Raw genomic sequence first — 23,591 nt, forward strand, 5'->3', positions numbered from 1 at the left:
ATATTTGATCTTGGCTCACTAAAAAGTTCTCTGTAGTTAGCTGTTCATTTGAAAAACTCTCTGACGTCGTGCTTTGAGTGGATGGTGATATTGCACTCTAAGCATACTCTTATATGAACACAGTAAAGAAGAATCAAGGTCAGTTTTTATTGATGATTATTATATCTCAATTGCATCACTTTTTTGATTATATAGAGCTAATCACTTTATTTCTGTGACCTAAATTAAACATATATCTTTATGCTTTAGGAGGCTTTTTGATTTGTGCTGTCTAGGCTAACTGTTTGGCTGACATGTTAAGTATAGATCTTCCTTTTTCAGTATTCAGTAGCAATGTGCAGACTCAAAAGCATCTGGTATGAACATATAAACTAATTTTTGGCAGGCCTGACTTTTCTCTAACATCACACTCACAGTAGAGAACTCAATGATGTACAAGATCCCTTACTCTGTACTTTTCATAGTGATGTGGAGCAGAAGTGTCTTTGAGCTTAAAGAATGAACTAGCCCCAGACGTCACACCAATCCAAGCACTTATCAAAGCGACACTCACTAACATTGTATCAATTCAATATTTCAAATGACAACAAACTTCAGACTGTGGACGGATGGTAATGTACCCAGAGAAAATGTGTACACAGACATGTAGTGGACATGCAAACTATACAAATACATTTGGAATCAAATTCATTTCAGAAATTAAAAATAAAATACTCCTTTTGAACTGAAAGTGGTTATTCTGGAAGTAATTTCTTTTTTTCCTTGAGCTTGTCACATACAGAGTTCTCAGATGAATCCTCCATCACTGGCTGCATTATTAATGGAAACGAGTCAGAGTACAGGAAGGTTGTGGAGGATTTCATCTTGTGGGGCAGGGGCAACAACCCACAACTCAATATGAGCAAGGGAAAAGATTTGGTGGTGGGCTTCTGGCATGCCAAGGAGCCTCTGAGACCAGTCACCATTCAGGTGAAGAACCTGGAAGTGGTGCAGAGCTACAAGTAAACAACAAAATGGACTTGTCTGACAACACAGTGGCACTGTACAAGAAGGACAAGAGCAGAGTGTACTAGCTAAGGAGACTCAGGTATTTTAATGTATGCAGCAAACTGCTGGAAATGTTCTACTCGTCCATAATAGACAGTGGAAGCAGCTTGAGTTCATGCCGGAACAAACTTATTAAGAAAGCCTCCTCCATCACAATGAGAACCCTGGACAAACTGGAAGCTGTTGTGGAAAAGAGGATGGTGGCAAAATTGGATGCCATCATAAAACATTCCCTCTATCCCTTGCAGGAGGTGCTATTTTGGATCATTTTTAACCACAGCCTAATTCTGTCATGGTGCTAAGAAGCGCCTCTGGGGGTCTTTTCTGGCCAATGCTATCAGGCAATTCAATGGTTCCTTCTGATGTAGTCTTTAAGTTCATTTTGAAATATCTGCACAATATACATTTATTTAGATTTATTTAATTATCAATTGATTGATTGGCTATATTATTTGTCTTGTAAATATATATCCTTGTTTTTTATGTTTCTGCTGCTGTATGAATCTGAATTTCCCCATTAGATTAATCTTAACTGATCTAATCTAATTTAATATAATCTGTGCAATTTTGAAATCTACAGTATTTTTTCTTGGATTTTGTAAATGTTTGCCTCAGGTGTTTTCCACTATCCATAAAATGATAAATTCAGTAATTATGGAATATGAAAATAAGCCGTGGTTTTTGGGCTGTCACTCTACATTTCCTGCAGTAAGTTCCCATCAGCAATGCATGACCCTCAACTCCTTAGATTTTTTTCAACAGACTTGTCAAGTGAGTTTTTTTTTTTGTTTTGTAATTGAATTGATATAAGATTTCTGATCAAATCTCAGTTTTCTATTCGCTCCATGCTTTCCATGGTCCATTTGTTGAAAGATCTTGTTTTCAAGCAAATTTTGCATTTGATACCATCCATTGCAGAGTAGTTAAAAAATTCTCCCAGGATCACATGATTTCTGACACAATCCAGAAAGTCCATTTTAACAACACAATCTGTCAACAATTCTTTGTTAAACCCTAACACACCATTTCCTCAATGTAGTACTTGAACTCTCTTCTTCTTTGTGGTTAGACATGGATAAAGTGACACAGAAACAACAGTGGAAGTGACAAAGAAACAACAGCATAAAAAATTTCTTTGAAACTCATTTAAATTAGCTTGGTAATGGATTTAGTTTCATTCACTTTATTTAATTTTAATAGTTTAATATTGTTTGAAAGACAAGTCTTTTTGTGGGCAATCATGGAAAATCTGTGAGCAATGCTTCTGAAATATATGAACAATTGGTCACATGCTCAACTTAAAGGAAACATTCGTCAGAAACAATTAATTTAATCCCACTGCAGTTTGGTTAAGTTGAATATACTGTAATGACCACTTGCCGACTAACAGGTGCCATTATATAGTCATGTTCCATTGAGATGGCCCTACTGTGCTCTTTTCTATCAACACTGACTCTCATGCCTTAACTCTGAGACAAGCATTTGCTTTTTGAAAAGCTGATTCCTACCTCAGTACAAGACCAAAAAATTTCCCAGCTTAAAAAGCACAGCATCAGTCTTAAGGCAGCACATAAACTTTATGTAATGATCAGATTTAAAGTGCCGGCTACAAGTATAAGTGCTAGCATGTCGTATGTGGTCCTTTATCTCTCTTGATTGCTTACATCCATTTTCTTCAGCAGGAAAGCTGTTGAAACTGACACAAGGATGTTTATTTTCAGAATTTGAACACAGAGAGACACTACAGAACATCTTCTTTTCACTGCTTCTGCCATCATTTACGATAACAGGTAGAGAGTTCACCCATCGACAGTTCCTTCTGGAAAAATGAATACATAAAATGCAGAATGAGGGATACACTTTTTTACTCAATATTGTTTTACACATATTACTGTAAGAAATGTTTCAGTTTAAAGTTTTGAGATTTTAATTATGCTTTAATGGGACACCTAAGAAACTATACATTTACATTTCTAGAATACTATGCAATTGAGAACTGCCTACCATAAATACAAAGAGCAGGGAGCAAATAGTCAGGCTGCAAAAAAGCAATGACTTATTCTTCTTTTATGAAACTCTCATTTTTTGTCTAGGTTATCACATCAATGTGTTTAGATTTACTAAGAGTTTTTTTCCTTAAAGTTTGGTGTTTTTTTCTGTCCCTTTAAATGTCTTCAGCTGTTAAGAAATGAGTTGCTAGGGATGAATTCCCCTCCAACAGTAACTATTAAACAGAAAATCAGGGTATGGTACATTTTATCAAGCTTGTGAGTGGACCCTCTTTGCCATCTTTATCCCAACATCTTCCTTTGATGTTGTCAGTTACAAATTCCTCCTTTACCAAAAAAATCTTATACTGCTAGAACTCTCTGGCCTCACTCTGTCTTCTGCAGGAGTATTTGTACATCTGCTTGGGCACTGTGATTGCAGAATTGAACCTTGGTTCCAGATGAAAGTCTCCTGAACTAACCACTTTGAAGAACTAGCTGTTCTATTTCTGTAATTTGATCCTTGTAGAAATGTCTGCATTACAAATTAACTGAGCATCCAGAAGAACCATTCCACGCTGGAATTCAGCTGCTTCCCTGGTAAAATAATTTATTAGCAGACAATTGTGATGTCTGCCTTTGTTGGGTGTGGCATTGCGGTTGGTAGTCATCATGTCTGCTGCTGCTGGTGTTATGTTGTTGACCATGAAGCAGTGGGGTGGGAGGGGTGAATGTTGGGTGTCATTCGGGTTTGTTATATATTATTTAAAGAAATGCTAATTAATATTGATTAATTTTGATTGTATTGTTTAACATTTTATCGCAAAAAAGTATGAACTGTTAACAGCTACTACAAGGAAAAATCTAAGTTCTTTCTTCTAGGCTGACCTGTTTATTTTCTTTTGATAAGAAAAACAAGTTTACAGCCTACACACTTGCTTTTAAGACTGACTGCTTTTGAAAGTGTTGAACTACTTGGACTCACTCACGACAAAACAAATTATAGAACTTGGAGGATTAGGCACTTATCCTCATTATAGCAGGATGCATCATTATGGAAACCATGCTCTGTGGAGCACAAGCAACTTGTCAACACACTTGAAGGAGCCGATTTCTTAACCCTATGCAGTAGCTGACATTTTTCAATAACTAGATAAAGCAGTTCATTTCAGAAACTTGCAATTTTTGCAATTTTCTCAGATGTTTAAACAGGTGTTATGTCTTTGAAACATAAGCATATACTGTGAAATATAAACCAGAAGTTCCTCTTTTCACATAAAGGCTGCCTAATGTGTCTTGCCTGACTGCAGGCCTCACCTAACTGTGGTGTTTTTGCAGGTGTGAATGCTGATATAGGTTAATTAGGAAGACATCTGAAAAGACAAGCCAAGAAAAGGGGAGCTGCAAATGTAATAGATGCTTTTATGTCACAGCACCATTTTAGTTTAGGATCTGAATGAGTCTAGGCTTTCTTTCACTTGACCTTATCTTGACAGTCAGTGGTGAGGTACCGGGTGAAGTGATTTGCTCCAGAAAAGCAGTCCACTTGTATTAAAAAAAACAAAAAACAAAAACAAGTTGGGGAAAATTCCTAAAAAAATGAAATGGGAGTTTTTTTGTGCTTTGATGTTAACTCTTTCACCTGTGACCTAACATTAAAATGTTTTTGGCCTTTTTGGTATGGCAGGACATGTAGGAGTATAAGAAACACATTTATATGTATTGGGCATAACACCGTGTAGTCCAGTAATTGCTTCTATGGAGCCTGTTGATTCTTTCCAGTTGTGCAAGGTAATTCAATTGGCCTGAATGAATGATTGTGTGAGTGTGCCCTGCAATGGACCAACATCCCAAACAAAAGTGGTTCCTGTGAGCATGCCCTGCAATGGACTGTGTCACCCATGCATGCAAGGGGACCTCCCAAAGGGCTCCTGTAATCCCAACACTACCACTGCCAGGAAGCTAAATATGTCTCTGGTGTCCTCGGCAGCATGAATTCATCACCAGGAGACAACGCCTGACCATACCACCAAAAAGCATTGTAAGCACCGTCCAATCTGGGAGCAGACAGATTGAAATGGAGCGACTACAGATCGTGGTCATTATTTGAAACCAAGAAAGAGAGCATATGCCATAAATGTTTTTTGTCTCTAACTAAATGGGGGATCGCTGCGTTGGCACCCCAAAATTTTTTACTTCTTAGCCATCCTTCAATTCATCGCTGATATTCAATAAAGAGGTTCATGTCTCATGCCCAAAGTTGCCTAAATGGTCTCTGGCTTCCAGAATAAAATTTTGTAGTGGAAAAAAAATGAACTGATGATTTTTTATAAGCAATTGTCTTCTGTACTGTTTACTGACATACATATATTCTCAAGCCCACTTAATGTAATTCATTGTCATGGTGGACCAGAGCCAATTCTGGCAACACTGGGTGGAAGGTTTGAAGAAAATTCTAGACTTGGCACTGATATACATTTCCATCTCCATTTCATCTAACCTACATGACTTTGGGATGAAGAAGGAAAAGAGGAGTAATCTGGAGAATATCCAGATTCAGATATGAGAAGAACATACAAATCACACCACAAAGACAATGACCAGGTAGAGAATTCATCGAAACTGATTACCTTTTAAAGGAATCAACTAGTGGTCAAAAATGCCTGGCTAAATTTGAATTTGAAAGACTAGCATAGGCCATAAGTGTTACTTGTACAAAGTACTTAGCGTTCTATGTAATTTGTGGGAAAGCACTTCATTTTTCTGATGTCTTCATAATTATAATTCTGAAGGATGACTACATCACATTCTTAGTATTATGCTTGCTTGGATATATTGTGCTTTATTTTAATGGAAATCCTAGTTTAGAAATCATTCAGGATTTTCTGAGTATCATCTCTGAATAAGCTTTAATAGAAAATAACATATATGATCATTTGACTTCTGAAGTACCATACCAGTGGAATAAAATGCCAAACTTCAATACTTTGATTCTATTACTTCTGAAGAATATTATTATTATTATTATGAATCTGATGTTCTCCACATTCCACAGTCATAAAAAAGAATTTGACATCATTTTTAAATCCTTTGTATCTCCTTGAATTTCAGGTACCTGAATAAGCACATTCTTAATATAAGTCACAGCATTAAAAATGACACGTCAGCAGACAGTCACAGACATGGCACCATGCAACCGTGAAGGTAAGTTACTCGACTTAAAACTTCTGTATATAATATGTGCTTTAATGATTCTATGAGTCATAAACTAAATGCTTACAATGGGCAGACTGTCAACTGTTACAAGACCTGCCATTTCATAAATAACTATAATTTAAAAGCAGCTTTGAACAAAACTACACCACTACCACTGCTAGTAGGTTCGGGTTTATAACATTTCTTTTATCCACTATAAAAACCTAACTGAATTTATTACTCTCAAGAATTTCAGTATTTATTATTTAGGCTCATTTTTCATATCTTAATTAAAAAAAGATATTTAAAATATTGGCTATGAATGTGGAATTTAGTGTTTGAACATGTACTTGCATTTATTAGGTATACTTTATTATCTAATATAATTTGTTCTCATCACAAATATGATGTTATTAATTATGACAATATTTTCATCTTCACCATGAACCATCTTTTATTGAGGGTAGCTGTAATATACTTTGTGTCAACATATTTTATGTACACGTTGACTTGAATTCTATCGATTACTATGGATAAAAGCATGAGCTAATCAGGTAAATGTAAATACTGTTCAACAATTAATAAGATGGGCGCTGTCAGCATTTTACTTTTAAAGGGACTTTTCTGTATATTGCCACAGGTAACTTGTCATAGTTGTTTAGTAATATCACTCGGATATATACTGTAGATTGCAGTTTCAGATATCAACCCAATTAAGACAATGTCTGATAAATTTTGGAAAAAATATACTAAGCAAGATTTAAAACAAATGATACGTATAGCAAATAAGTACATACTTAAAGCTCAGGGAGTTTATCATATACTATGTTGCAAAAACATTAAGAACACAGTATTTGACAAAATGCATGTATTAATGTTAGGTGGCATTGAGGTATTGTGTTATTAATGATATTTCCCACTACTTACTCTTTACCTAGGGGTAAGTGTACTCATCAGGTTTGTTACCGGGTTGGTCTACTGTCGCACATTAAGATTAACACACACATACATAGATATACGCATACACACAGAAACTCAACAGTGCCCTATGAATGACACACACACACACACACAGCTGGTTAATCTCTAGCACTTTAAACCACACAAGTGCCTTATGCATAACACAATTTGTCACTCTCCTAGCACTTCATGAGACTTACATACACACAGACCCAAACCACAACAGTGCACCATGAATGACACACATACAGCTAGTTAACCTCTAGCACTGTAAACCACACAAATGCCTTAGGAATAGCATATCCTGTTACTCTTCTGGCTCTTCAAAAGACTTACTTATTGTCTGCACGAACAACATACAATGTTTTAAATATATCTCAGATGCAAATATTGCTTTAGTCTCTAGGAATATATTCAAACATACAAAGGCTCAACATCCTTGGTTATAGGCCATTTATCAACCATGAATGCCTTACTTTATGTACTGTTCCCTACTATTGGGTGGAACTCAAACCCAAAGCACTTAGTGAAACTTGCAGCACGGAGCGTATGGCAAACTTCCGGCTGCTCTAGGTACTCTTAAAAATATTTACTTTATTACTTTAATCACTTTAAACATAAAGACAAAGCATAGAACGTTACAAACTTTGCGGTATTTATTACATGAACAATGATACCAAATAGAACAACAAATAATAAAAAATAAGATTGATAGTAATGTCAGGGTATATATAGTCTTTAGAAAAAGTAAAGATGTCAATGATGAATGTCCTAGGCTGCTTGTGATCTACCACTCGCAGCTGTTCATGAGATGCATGGCTGATAATCAGATGGAAATGAATTTTGCTGGGGCCCTCTTCTGACGTTGCTCTCGCCCTCCACTTCTGACATCGCTTTGTCCTCTTTTTCCATTGATCTGTTCTCTTTATTTAGTCCGTCATATTTATTTTAAAATGTTGCAGGAGTTTTGCAAGAAGTGGTTGCTACATGCACCCGATTGGCTGGCTGTCAATATAATGAATGGATTTGCTCAAACTCTTTCGAACCAATCTCCTGTCTCAAGCTGTAAAACGGTTTGACAATTTATAGCCCCATGGCATCTCCTTATATTAGTATGGTTGTAAAATAATCAAATGGCAGCTTCATGACATGTCTTCCTTTCCCAAGTTGTAAACTAATTTAGTCCCGGGGCAATAGATGTCACTGTGCTTTGAATACCAGTACAATTCAGAAAAACAGTTTGCCTTTGATGTTAACTGCCCATGCAAGTGCCTTGTATTTATGTTCATCTGTTGTTTTGTCTTGAGCAAAATATAATGAAAATATACACCAAAATTTGCAGATTTTGCACACCCCAACAGGCATGATACTTTGTTATGGGAATTGGGTATTCTATTATGGAATATCACTCATTGTTTGTTTTAATGTTACCATTAAAGTCATAATCTTACCTGATCAATGAACAAAATACACCCATCTCCCCCAATATCCCTCATATGTTTCAGACCTGCCAGTCCTCTCATTAGTTATAATTTTAGAAGAGTCGTCAACATTAACTAATTAGTTCAATATCTTCTGTTACATGCCACTCCCAAACGATAACATTTGCCTTTTAACAATGATCTCAATGGCAATTGCCTTTTATCCCAGCTCTTTCAATTAGTCTGGCCCATGTAGAAATAATATTCGATACTGAGGGCAATTTGGAAAATCTCCTAAAATTTGATTGCAAGTTAACATCAACTAATGGTATGTCTTAGCAGAAAGAATGTGGGTATTTGTTGTCCTACAGCCTGTAATCATCATACAACAAATATATTAGTCTCCTTTGTCCATCATCCTTCTTGATGATACCATATAATTTCTGACAGTATGTGTCTTTTCAGCTGTTTATTAGTACACGGTACAGTGAAGACACTTTCTGTTTTGGTATGCACAACATCAGAAATGTAAAGCACCCTCATACATGTTAAGGGATACTAAAGCATTACTTAGCTAAGCGTCAGTTAAAGGTTTGATATTCCTGGAGGAGCCTCAAGAACAGAATGATCATTTGCACTTATTGTGATTGCAAATGTCAGCCAAAGTTAAAATTAGTGTGGTTTCATAGCTGGTCCAAGAATTGTGCTGGAAGTAAGAGAAAACATAGATGTAGTAGTGCAGATGAGGACTAATACATAAGTTGACTGCAAACTAAGGAGTAAGGCTCAAACATTGATCAAGTACTGTTTGAGTAGAAGCAGGTAGCTTATATTCTCTTAATTGGAAATTTCCTTCAGGCGTGCGATGAGTTAGCAGGTGATAAGGATGCAATGTAATAAACTTTTGCCTAGCATTAAGAGAGACTGACAGCAGGATAGCAGCCAGCTAATCTTACAGGCTTAACATTTTACAAAAGACCAAGCAATAGTTGCTGTCTAAGTATTTGTCACCCATCTGCACCAGCCAACTGAAGCATAAACACATGCCACCCACCTATTGTGACATTCCAGAGCTGTTTCTGTTATGTATAATGATAGTCCTGTAGTTGAATGACACAGAATTCAAATAAATTACATAGTGCATGACCAAAATTGGAGCAATGACTTAAACAAAAGTTGGAAGACGGAATTTAAATAAAATGTAAATGTGTATTGATCACATGGTAATAGATTTCACAAAGCTAAAAAGGCATGATGCTTGAGCACAAGCTTAAGACTGTGCTTGTTTATGTATTTTCTTATTTTTCCCATTATCTACTAAGCACTGGAAGGGGTCACTTGAAGGCATCATATAAAAACAGTGCTAGGATGAATCTCAAAACAAAATCTGTCAGTGTTTAATTTTTGACTCCAGTGACCATGATGCAAATACTGACCAGCAAATGGAAAGTAAACAATAGAGAAAGGTTTGGCCCGATAACTTGCAGGGGTCTAAATTGGAAAATCTAGAAATGAACCAAAACAGATGAATCGGGAACATGATCCAAAAAAATCAAAGTGGAAATAGCAAAGCATAGTTCTTAACACTGAGGCTGTTATTAATGGGTATGTCTTTGTTTATCTTTTTACTTACAGATGTTTTGGAATATGTAAAATTAATTTCCTTAATTTATTAACATAATATAGTTTTAACATACAGAAAATATTAATTTTCTTCGCACACTGCCGTTTTGTTTCCTTATGGGCACTCTCATTTTTTGTAGTGTTAATGTTTGGTTTCTATTCCTATTACTACCATGTGGAAACTGGAAATCACTCCAACTGAAGTCACTATCATGACAATATAAGTATAAAAATTAAGCTCTTCTTGGTTGTCCAAGTTTCTGAATTAAAAAAAAAACAACTTTTGAACATTATAAATATTCAGGTCATGATGAAACAATATACTTTATCTGTATGTCATGTGAATAGCAAACAAACACAGTGACTGTATGCAAAGGCATTTACAAAATAACTTTGACCACCTATCATGACTCAGTGCTCCTAAAATAGAAAAATGGGTGTGAGACCCCTAAAAAGACCCCTAAACCAGGCCAGGGCCTTCCCTAGCCTGTCTAGAACAGGTCTCATTCCAGGCAGCCTGACCCCCAATCTGCCAACACAGGCCCCAAAACAGATTTTGTTTCAGAAGTTCCAAATATATCTTGAAAATGTCCCAGAATATACAAAAAAAAAAAAGACAAAATGACCGAGAAACGAGAAGAACAGTAAAAACAACTGGCTTTAGAGAGTCCAATTTGTAATCTTAAAAATAAAAAAAAAACATGTATCTATACTAATAAAAGGCAAAGCACTCACTGACTGACTGACTCATTCAATCACTGACACACTCATCACTAATTCTCCAACTTCCCGTGTAGGTAGAAGGCTGAAATTTGGCAGGCAAATTCCTTACAGCTTACTTACAAAAGTTGGGCAGGTTTCATTTCAAAATTCTACGCGTAACGGTCATAACTGGAACTTACATTCGTCCATATACTGTAATAGACTGCACCTCAGTGGCCATGTGAGGTGGAATTGCGTCTTGCATCATCATGCCTCCCACGTAATTGAGTGCCTGCCCATATAAGGTAAATATTCGCGGGTGAAGGACTGTGCTTAGTATATTCATAAGTGCAGCTACTGCGGAAACCCTCCCTCAGCGAAAGTGCGAGAGAAACTTTTAAGTGTCGGGTCTGAGCTAAAATTAAATAAAGCCGTGGACATCGCAAGATCGCACAAGATATTCGCGAGATACAACTTAAATGAGAAGATGCAGGGTATGAAGCCTCGATGCTAAAGACATGGCGAAGTCACTCCTTCTCTGCTGGCCTAAAAAAATATCTGAATCACAAACTGATGGTAATTATATTTTGTCCATGAATACTTATTAAGTAATTCCAAATAGTCTGTCCACTTTCTTTCATAGCTTTTCCGATGGTTGTGCTGCTTCCAGGCATGTATTTTCGTATTAAAGCATTTAACATATCACATTTCAGCCATCATTTGTTGCCAGGCAGAGAGGCCTTCACAATCCGTTGTGCAGTCACTCTAACACAGAATAAATGTCGATTAACCTGTTGCTTCAACCAATCAGATTTTGCGTTGGTGTCAGTAGGGCCCTCTAGCAGGCATACGGCAACGTCACCGTATTCAAAACCATTGATTGGATAGAAGCCGATATGAGGAACTCTATGAGGCCACTGAATGCACCGCAAGCGCTCTGAGCGCAAGATTCTCGCGCGCACTACGGCCAACTCCATGGCAGGATTCTGGACAATATTATTTGCCAGACACAGACCAGATTTTAAGACCACGAAAACCTGATGTATGTCATGCTCCTCGAGCCCCAGAAGTTTTGGGAATACAAGAAAAATTTCCAGCATGTAGCCTAATCCAGTTTAACACAAGAGCCACGGTACAGTTTTTGATCTGTCTCAGCTAAAAACAGACCTGACTGTAATGTATGCCATGGATGATTTTGCAGGAAAATCTCCCACTAATCTCCTTGACGTCCTTCATCAGAAAAATCTGAATGAGAGCATGGGGCAGCTGTTCACATTGGTATATTTGGCGGTGACCATTCCCGTGTACATTGCTTCTGTCGAGCGGACATTTTCAGCCCTAAAGCGAATTAAAACTTATGCCAGAAATACGTCAGGGCAGGTTCGACTTTCAGCATTAGCTTCGATGGCGATAGAAAGGGACTTTTTGATGGAACTGAAGCGCATGGATAATCCGTACGACAGAGTAATTGAACTGTTTTTGAGGAAAGAGAGGAGGATGGATTTTGTTTACAAATAATCCGAATTTTTTGTAGGTAAAATTTTCCAAAATAATATTGCAAGTTTATGAGTTATTATTGATGTTTTTTATGTGTGTCGCGGCTGTGGCTGCAGTAAGGAACTTGTTTACCCCTGGTTTGTCTATTCAATAAAGGCATTTATTGTGGCTACAGGAGTTATCTTATATATATATATATATATATATATATATATACACCCCAATCTACATACTGTCAAATAAACGAACCACATGCCGTGGCGCAACACAAGAGGCTTCGCCTCTAGCACTGACGTCCGAGATTCGATTTCCGAGAGGGGGTGAAGTGAGTGTGTACGCCTGATGAGCCCAGAATTAGGGTGAAACACGTATTGCGTACTCTTTGCATTATTTGACAGTAAAACTACTTCAATATATATATACACATATATTATATATACACACACACATACATATATATATCAGCGCTTCCCGATTCATTTTACCTTCGCACCCCCTGTGATGGACGATGCCGATTTCGCACCCCCTTGGTTTGACAAGTATAAAAAAAATATGAGGTGAACACAGAAAAACAGATCACCAATTGAAGCTTTATGAATAATGGATACTTTATTCGCCATAAATAATCATTTTGGTAAAGCCATACTCAGAGTAATCCTCTATTTCCATTATCTAATTTTTTTGCGACTAGCCATGATTAAATTAACGGTAAAAAAAATAAGAGCGAAACGATGGTGACTTATTGAGGCAGGCAGTCGAGAGCAGAATAGCACGCGGGCTCGATGTAGTGCGCATCAAGTCGATCTAAAATGCGCGATCAGATTCAAAAAAATATATCTTTTTAAGTTCTATTTGGATATAAGTAGGTTCTATTTAGTCGAAAGAAATATCTTTGGTAGGAATGTAATTTGAATTTAGTCTTTAAATTTCTATGGTGAAGAAAAATGTATGCAATGATGACTAAATTTAACTTACATTTCCTACCAAACATATTTCTGTGGACTAAATAAAAATTACTTATATTTAAAATTTAAATAGAACTTGAACAGATACGATAGTTCATAATACCCATGCAGCACTAAGTGCACATAAGAGCGGAAGTCATCCGTTTTAAGAAGCAGCGTATTGCACTGATACAAAATAGGATGCCCATTTAATTATTTGGGAATGGATAGATAAATTAAGATTTTGTACAAATAATGTTTTTCATTTTTCTTCCTCGATGGATTCTGGCACCCCAGCAACAGCTGCTCACCCAAAGGGTATATATATATATATATATATATATATATATATATATATATATATATATATATGTGTATATGTATGTGTGTATATATGTAGATATGTATATACGTGGATGTATGTGTATATATATATATGTGTATATGTATATATGTAGATATGCATGTATATGTATATACTAGCAGAATACCCGCGCTTCGCAGTGGAGAAGTAGTGTGTTATAGAAGTAATGAAAAACAAAAGGAAACATTTTAAAAATAACGTAAGATGATTGTTAATGTAATTGTTTTGTCACTGATATGAGTGTTGCTGTCATATATATAGAGAGAGACACACACACATACACAGACACACACACATATATACAGTATATATACATATATATGCATATATATACATATATGCATATACACACATATACATATGCATATATAGCAAAATACCCGCACTTTGCAGCAGAGAAGTAGTGTGTTAAAGAAGTAATGAAAAAGAAAAGGAAACATTTTTGTAATTGTTTTGTCATTGTCATGAGTGTCGCTGGCATATATATATATATATATATGTATATATATATACACACATATCTACATATATACAGACATATCTATATATGTATATCTATATCTATCTTATATATCTATCTATATGTATATATCCGTCTATCTATATAATCTATATATTTATATATATATATATATCTATATATATATATCTATATATATATATATCTATATATATATATACACATATCTCCTTTGGGGTGCGAGGAGCTGTTGCTGGGGGTGCTATCCATTCCTAAATAATTAAATGGGCAGGCAATTTCGTATCAGTGCAATATGCTGCTTGTTAAAACGGATGACTCGTAATCTTACGTGCACTTAGTGCTGCGTGGGTATTATGAACTATCGTATTTCTATTTAAATTTTAAATATAAGTAATTTTTATTTGGTCAACAGAAATATGTTTAGTAGGAATGAAAGTTAAATTTAATCATCATTGCATAAATTTTTCTTCACCATAGAAATTTAAAGACTAAATCCAACTTCCATTCCTACCAAAGATATTTCTGGCAACTAAATAGAACCTACTGTAGTATATCCAAATTCGAGCTATTGAGCTGTCGCCTGCCTGCCTGCGTCACCCTCACTTCGCTCTTACTTTTTTCCGTTAATTTAATCGTGGCTAGTCGCGGAAATATTATAACATGGAAGGAGGATTACACCGAGTATGGCTTTACCAAAACAATCATTGATGTCAAATAAAGTATCTATGATTCCTAAAGCTTAAATTGGTGATCTGGTTTTCTGCGTTAACCTCATATTTTTTCATACTTCTTCCCAAACAGGGGTTGAGAGTAAAATGAATCATTAAGCTGATATATATATATTGAATATATTGAAATAGTTTTACTATCAAATAATGCAAACAGTACGCGGCACGTGCTTCGCCCTAATTCTGGGCTCATCAGGCAGTACACACGCACTGCACTCACTCTCGCAAATCGAACCTAAGACGTCAGCGCTAAAGGTGAAGCCTCTCATGTTGCGCTATGGTGTGTGGGTCGTTTATTTGACAGTATGTAGATTGGGGTATATATATATATATAACTTTTGAGAATGCAACGTATAGTTTTGTCCAGGAGGAAAGCAATGTTGCCTCAAATCAATGGCAACCTTTTGTAGGGTGTGTCCCTGAGACTTATTAATTGTCATCGCGAAGCAGAGCCTTACAGGAAATTTGAGGCATTTCAATTCAAATGGGAGATCAGAGGGTATAACGGTGATGCCAGCAATACATTCAGACTGTGGCGCTCTGCTTTTTCTGTGTAGCTGCCTTAACACAGCCTCTCCGCTGCTTTATAAACGAACGCCATAGAAAGCCATCACCTTGTAAATTGTTTAATGCGTTTTTTGAACAGGTTTGATGCATGGAAGTGATCACTCGTACTGCGTTCAGTAAGTTCTCGTGAGCTGCTATCTTGTGTGATGTTGTGATGTCTACGGCTTAATTTAATGTTATCTAAGACCCGGTACTTAAAAGTTTCTGGCTGCACTCCGGTTGTAAGATGACAAGCTGCTGAGCTCACTTTTGAAAATGCAAGTATAGTTGTCCAGGAGAAAAGCAATCTTGCCTGAAATCAATGGCATCGTTTTGTAGGGTCTGTCCTTGAGACTTATTACTTGTCATCGCGCAGCAGAGCCTTACTGGAAATTGGAGGTATCTGAATTGAAATGGGAGATCAAGAGGGTATAAAGGGGACGCGAGGAATACATTGAGTGTGGAGAAACTCTAGAGACACCGTGTGTATTAACTTGTGGATTTTTCTGTGAGTATTTGGTGGCAGTCTGATGAAGTTGCTTCAGAAGACGCCGTTAGCCGCGGAGCTCAGCTCAGAGCGAAATGAGGTAAATGGGAGGGGATATGATGACGTGACTCCCCAACCGCGTTAACTGTCAATCCCCCACAAACACAGTCTCGGAATTTGCATAAGCACACCCCTTCACCTGCAATTTTAACTTAGTTACAAAGTGATCAAAACTCTCGTTTATATCCTGCGTCCTCTCATTAAACTTGTATCCCGCATTACCCGTGGGCATGAGAAACACCAGTGGCACCCTGTCTATTAACTTAATTTAAAGTTTAGGTTTACACCTTTCTCTCCGAAGTAGCAGCACTCATTAATATGGTAGTATATGTCACTCGCTCGCTTCTTATTGTTTCGATGCCTTCTCAATTATATAATGCATGTTTTCTTAAGCGCGTTTTGGAGCTCTTCCTGGTTTTCTACGTAGTGCGTTGACAGTCAGTTCACGTGATTAGGTGGGAGGCGTGATGATGTCACACGAAACTCCGCCCCCCACGGCTTTCTAGCTGAACTCCATTACAGTAAATGGAGAAAAATACCTTCCAGTTATGACCATTACGCGTAGAATTTCAAAATGAAACCTGCCCAACTTTTGTAAGAAAGCTGTAAGGAATGAGCCTGCCAAATTTCAGCCTTCCACCCACACGGGAAGTTGGAGAATTAGTGATGAGTCAGTCAGTCAGTCAGTCAGTAAGTGAGTCAGTGAGGGCTTTGCCTTTTATTAGTATAGATGTACTAGCCATGTGCGCCCAACTACGTTGCGCGTGTTAAATTTGTCTGTGAAGGGCTACCTGTTTTAAACGCGGCTGCCAGTCGTGAACTGGGCCCTTCGTCGCACAGCATTATGATTTTTTATACGGGAAACAAAATTACAAAAGAAAACCCTTCAATATTGATTTGATAGGAACGGCCTACTCGGAATCACTGTCCAAATTGTAATTATGTGGTGGTGTAGGAGCATTTCTGCTTCTGTCCGTTCACAGTCTGTCTCGTTTTCATGACGCTGTTGTTTCCTCTCACGATCTCTTCTCAACCTTTCTCCAATTTCGCAGGTTGCTTTATGGCAATCCAAAGAGTAAGGCAATATACACGGAGCAATGGTTATTAAAGGGGGACACATAGGTATCCAGGCTCTTTAAAGCATAAATAGGGATCACTTCACTGACATGTGAGCAAGCCACGGCTACAATGTAACAATAATAATTTCCGGAACGTGCTGTTACATTGTCATTCATTTTACCCACTGTCTTTCTTTCATTCATATGTTACGTAGGCACGTACCTTTTATGTTCTGCAATCTCATTCTCTAACCAGGCCTCAGGAGCTAATCAGCGTAACACTGTTCACCACCCCTTTCGTTATTCCGGCTCATTGTTGACATCCGTGAGTAATAACAACGTACTAAACTGGAAGGTGGTCAACGCATGCGTGGAATTCGCGGACAAACAAAGATCAAGATCTAAATGAAGATCTCTTTAGTTAATTTAAAGCACAACAATTTGTTTAGTTTGAATGTCTGCGTTTTGAGGTGTGACTGGAGTACTACAATCTTCAGTAGTATAAGCCTGGAGGAGATTCTTAATGCAATGCCTATGTTTTAGCTGTCTCTCTGTTGCCATCTAGTGCTTCTTCTTCTAATTCTTTTGCGGACAAACAAAGATCAAGATCCAAATGATTATATATAGAGATATGTATATGTGTATATGTATATATATGTTTATATATGTATGTGTGTTTATATATATGTTTGCATATGTATGTTTATGTGTATATATATATGTACTAGCAGAATACCTGCGCTTCGCAGCGGAGAAGTAGTGTGTTAAAGAAGGAAAGAGAAACAAAAGAAAACATTTTAAAAATAATGTAACATGATTGTCAAAGTAATTGTTTTGTGTATTTGGTGGCAGCGTCACAAAGTTGTTTTCGTCTAGCTGCATCAGAAAATGTACCACGACGTCTGACACGCCTCCTTTTTAGTGTTTTCTCACAGCTTGGATTGCTGCTGTCATAATCGGTTTGAGTCTACATATATATACACATACATATCTTCATATCTATATACATATATACATATCTACATATACACATATATATATATACATACCTATCTACATCATATATACACACACATACATATATACACACACACAAATTATATATCTGTGTGTGTGTGTATATATATATATATAATGTATATAGGTGTGTGTGTGTGTATATATACTGTATATACAGCTCAAAAGAATTAAAGGAACACTAGTATAGCATAAAGTCAATGAAACTTATGGGATATTAATCTGGTCAGTTAAGTAGCAGAGGGGGTTGTTAATCAGTTTCAACTGCTGTGGTGTTAATGAAATTAACAAGAGATGCACTAGAGGGGCAAAATGAGATGACCCCCAAAACAGGAATGGTTTACCAGGTGGAGGCCACTGACATTTTTCCCTCCTCATCTTTTCTGACTGTTTCTTCACTAGTTTTGCATTTGGCTACAGTCAGTGTCACTACTGGTAGCATGAGGCGATACCTGGACCCAACAGAGGTTGCACAGGTAGTCCAACTTCTCCAGGATGGCACATCAATACGTATCATGCCAGAAGGTTTGCTGTGTCTCCCTGAACAGTCTCAAGGGCATGGAGGAGATTCTAGGAGACAAGCAGTTACTCTAGGAGAGCTGGAGAGGGCCATAGAAGGTCCATAACCCATCAGCAGGACCAGTATCCACTCCTTTGGGCAAGGAGGAACAGGATGAGCACTGCCAGAGCCCTACAAAATGACCTCCAGCCGGCCACTGGTGTGAATGTCTCTGACCAAACAACCAGAAAGACTTCATGAGGGTGACCCAAGGGCCCCATGTCCTCTAATGGGCCCTGAGCTCACTGCCCAGCAGCATGCAGCTCGATTGGCATTCGCCATAGAATACCAGAATTGGCAGAGGCACCACTGGTGCCCTGTGCTTTTTACAGATGAGAGCAGGTTCACCCTGAGCACGTGACAGAAGTGAAAGGGTCTGGAGAAGCCATGGAGAACATTATGCTGCCTGTAACATCATTCAGCATGAGCAGTTTGGTAGTGGGTTAATGATTGTCTGGGGAGACATATCCATGGAGAGTCACACAAACCGCTACAGGCTTGACAAAGGCACCTTGGCTGCCATTAGGTATCAGGATGAAATCCTTGGACCCATTGTCAGACCCTATGCTGGTACAGTGGCTCCTGGTGCACGACAATTCCTGGCCTCATGTGGTGAGAGTATGCAGGCAGTTCCTGGAGGATGAAGGAATTGATACCATTGACTGGCCAGCACACTTTCCTGACCTAAATCCAATAGAACACCTCTGGGACATTATGTTTTGGTCCATCCAAAAGGTTGCACCTCAGACGGTCCAGGAGCTCAGTGATGCCCTGGTCCAGATCTGGGAGGAGATCCCCCACAACACCATCTGTCATCTCATTAGAAGCATGCACCGATGTTGTCAGGCATGTATACAAGAACACAGGGGCCATACAAAGTGCTGCGTACAATTTTGAGTTGCTGCAATTTCATTTTGGCAAAATGGACTAGCCTGCCACATAATTTTTCACTCTGATTTTTGGGGCGTCTTTGAATTCAGGGCTCTGTAGGTTGATCATTTTCATTTCCATCAAACGATGTGGCATCCTTTTGTTCCTAACACATTACCCAGTCTATATCAGTATAGATATCCAGGAGGATTTCTTTTTCCCATTGAGATCGGATGTGTTTTCAAAGTGTTTCTTTAATTTTTTTTGAGCAGTTTATATATATATATATATATATATATATATATATATATATATATATATATATATATATATATATATATATATATATATATATATATACTGTATATATATACACTGTAAAAGAAGAAGCAACAAACAGCATAAAGTTTTGGGGTTTTCCGGCCTCGTATATTGCGGACACTCCACAATGAAAAAACAGGTCAAAGATATAAACAAAAACAGTTCATATGCGTGACGCCGTTCAGAGGCGTCGGCGGCCATTTTATAGGGGAGGAGCCGGAAGTGGAGGAATACTGGGAAGGAACCATGAGGGAGGATGGGACTGCTGACGTCAAGGAAGATGGCGGAGGAAGGGCGGAAGTGGACGTACTGCGCGAAGGTTACAATGGCGGAGCGTCTTTTTTCCTGGAAGACAAAGGAGAAAGGTTAGTACCCCGCCACTCCCTGCCGGCGAACGTCTTTCGAAGCGGGTTAAGGTCCGTCTGCGGCCTCGTACTCGCGCATGCGTGACAACACATACATACAAACATACACACAGGTATATCTATGTGTATACATATGTATGTGTCTATATGTGTGTGTATATCTTTGGTCACTGAGTGCAAGGGAAAAATAATAAAATATAGTCTATAAGTTATTAAACAGTAAAACATTAACGTTTTAAGAAGTACAGGTACATTGAGCACTACTGGAGTGGTTGCGGGTAAACTACATTTTAAAGACGGTGTAACACAACAGGTAAGTAGTACTAACAGCAGCTAAAATGTATATGGATCATCTCTCGGTAGTTGATCCCTTTTGAAAGGTGCTACACGACAGCTGTGGTATAGAAATTACATTTTCTATGTGAACGTTCAAATTTCTGCCTCTGCTAATGTGCCTTACCGGCATTACCAGCAATTAAAGAAAATTAGTTTTGTGTCCTCTGCAGTGTTAAGAGAGAAAGGCTTTGGTTTGGGATAAAAGGAAATAAGGTGTAAAGAAAGGAAAGTTGCCTTTTTCTTTTATATAGTATAGATAGATGTGTTCGCTGACGATATGAGCGCCTTTTGGGGACAGTCGCGGTGGGTCTTGTGTTGACTGGTGAGACGTCCCTGCCATTAATCGGCTGTGATGGCACTGTCAGTCCTCCACTCCTGTGCGTGTCTTCATAATCCGAGCTGACGACCTCATAATCGTATGTGTGCAAAATAGAAAGTGCGAATCGCCTTAATATTAGTTTGCCGCGGTGTAGAAAAGGGGTCCCGTGTTTGCACTTGTCTGGGCTATAGCTCAGGGGGAGGATGAAAAAAATGAAAAGTGCTCACTTTGACTTAAGGCAGAAACGCAGTCAGCGCCTCAAAGGCCGGCACAGCTATGCGCGCGCGCCGGCTGCTCGACTTTTGCTGGGCAGGAGACCCCAGTTTTTGCAGACACGTTCACGATATCAAAAGTCTCAGCTCTTTGAGGTCATTCATATATATATATATATATATATATATATAGCAAAATACCTGTGCCTCGCAGCGGAGAAGTAGTGTGTTAAAGAAGTAATGAAAAAGAAAAGGAAACATTTTAATAATAACGTAACATGATTGACATTGTCATGAGTGTTGCTGTCATATATATGCCTGCCTAAATAAGTCACCCTCGCTTCGCTCTTACTTTTTTACCGTTCATTTAATCATTGCTAGTGGCGGAAAAATTATAAAATGGAAGGAGGATTACACTGAGTATGGCTTTACCAAAACAATTATTGATGGCGAATCGATTATTCATAAAGCTTGAATTGGTGATCTGTTTTTCTGTGTTAACCTCATATTTTTTCATACTTCTTCTCAAACCAAGGTGGTGCGAGGGTAAAATGAATAGGGATGCGCTGATCAATTCGAAATGAAACCTGCCCAACTTTTGTAAGGAAGCTGTAAGGAATGAGCCTTCTACCTATACGGGAAGTTGGAGAATTAGTGATGAGTCAGTGAGTCAGTCAGTCAGTGAGGGCTTTGCCTTTTGTTAGTATAGATGTGTATGTTTATGTATGTGTGTATATGTATGTGTGTAGATATGTGTATATATCTATACTAGTAAAAGGCAAAGCCCTCACTGACTCACTCACTCACTGACTCACTCACTCACTCATCACTAATTCTCCAACTTCCTGTGTAGGTAGAAGACTGAAATTTGGCAGGCTTATTCCTTACAGCTTACTTACAAAAGTTAAGCAGGTGTCATTTTGAAATTCTACATGTAACGGTCATAACGGTCGATAACGGTCAACAATGTCCGCCATGTTGAACTTTCTTATTTATGGCCCCATCTTCACGAAATTTGGTAGGCGGCTTCCCTGCGCTAACTGAAACCGATGTTTGTACTTATTTCGATGGTATGACGCCACTGTCGGCCGCCATATTGAACTTTCCAACTTCACTAATTCTCCAACTTCCCGTGTAGGTAGAAGGCTGACCCCATCTTCACGAAATTTGGTAGGTGGCTTCCCTGCGCTAACCAAAACCGATGTATGTACATACTTATTTCGGTGGTATGACACCTACTCTCGGCCGCCATATTGAATTTTTCAACGTCACTAATTCTCCAACTTCCTGTGTAGGTAGAAGGCTGAAATTTGGCAGGTTCATTCCTTACAGCTTACTTACAAAAGTTAAACAGGTGTCATTTCGAAATTCTACGTGTAACGGTCATAACGGTCAACAACGTCCGCCATGTTGAACTTTCTTATTTATGGCCCCATCTTCACGAAATTTGGTAGGCGGCTTCCCTGCGCTAACCGAAACCAATGTACGTACAGTACTTATTTCGGTGGTATGATGCCACTGTCAGCCGCCACATTGAATTTTCCAACGTCACTAATTCTCCAACTTCCCATGTAGGTAGATGGCTGAAATTTGGCAGGCTCATTCCTTACAGCTTACTTACAAAAGTTAAGCAGGTTTCATTTCGAAATTCTACACGTAACGGTCATAACTGTTGACAATGTCCGCCATGTTGAACTTTCTTATTTATGGCCCCATCTTCACGAAATTTGGTAGGCGGCTTCCCTGCGCTAACCGAAACCAATGTATATACTTATTTCGGTGGGATGATGCCACTGTCGGCTGCCATATTGAAGTTTTCAACGGTCTTTGTTACTTATGGGCCCATCTTCAAGAAATTTGGTATGCGGGTTCCCAATGCTAACTGAATCCTACTTACGTACATATATACGTCCATAGCCTGCAGCTCGGTCACCATGTGAGGCGGCGTTGGGTCCCCCATCCCAACGCCTCCCACGTTGTTGGCTGCCTGCCTATATAAGGCCCTCCATCGCTCCAGTCTCTACATTCCCTTCCTTGCTACGCCACGGGATTCACGTCTCCCTGCTGATAACTACAGCCTTTTAATTTAATCCACGGCTTCTCCGCTGTTTTATTGTTAATTTATTGCGGTTATAGTTATTGTGTAGGTATTTTAGACTTACTTTACATTGTTCAGGTACCCATTTCCTTTATCATTCCAACCGTAACCCCATTAACATGTCTATCAAGGTGATCACCATTGATCAAAGAACTGTCACTTACCGAGTGGTTTCCATGCCCAGAGATGGCACCTGCCTTTTCCATTCTCTTTGTTACATATTGCACGGCCGTATCAGGCTCATTCTTGATATCCGGAGGAACATTGTGTCTTATGTATTGAATGACTGGGACAGGTTCAAGGTATGGACTCATGACGGTACAGGAGATAATTATACTACACAGGAGCACTATAAGAGTGAAATGCTTAAGCCCTTCACCTACGAATCTGCAT

This window comes from Polypterus senegalus, chromosome 9 (genome assembly GCF_016835505.1).
Source record: "Polypterus senegalus isolate Bchr_013 chromosome 9, ASM1683550v1, whole genome shotgun sequence".
In the NCBI taxonomy this organism is placed as follows: Eukaryota; Metazoa; Chordata; class Cladistia; order Polypteriformes; family Polypteridae; genus Polypterus; species Polypterus senegalus.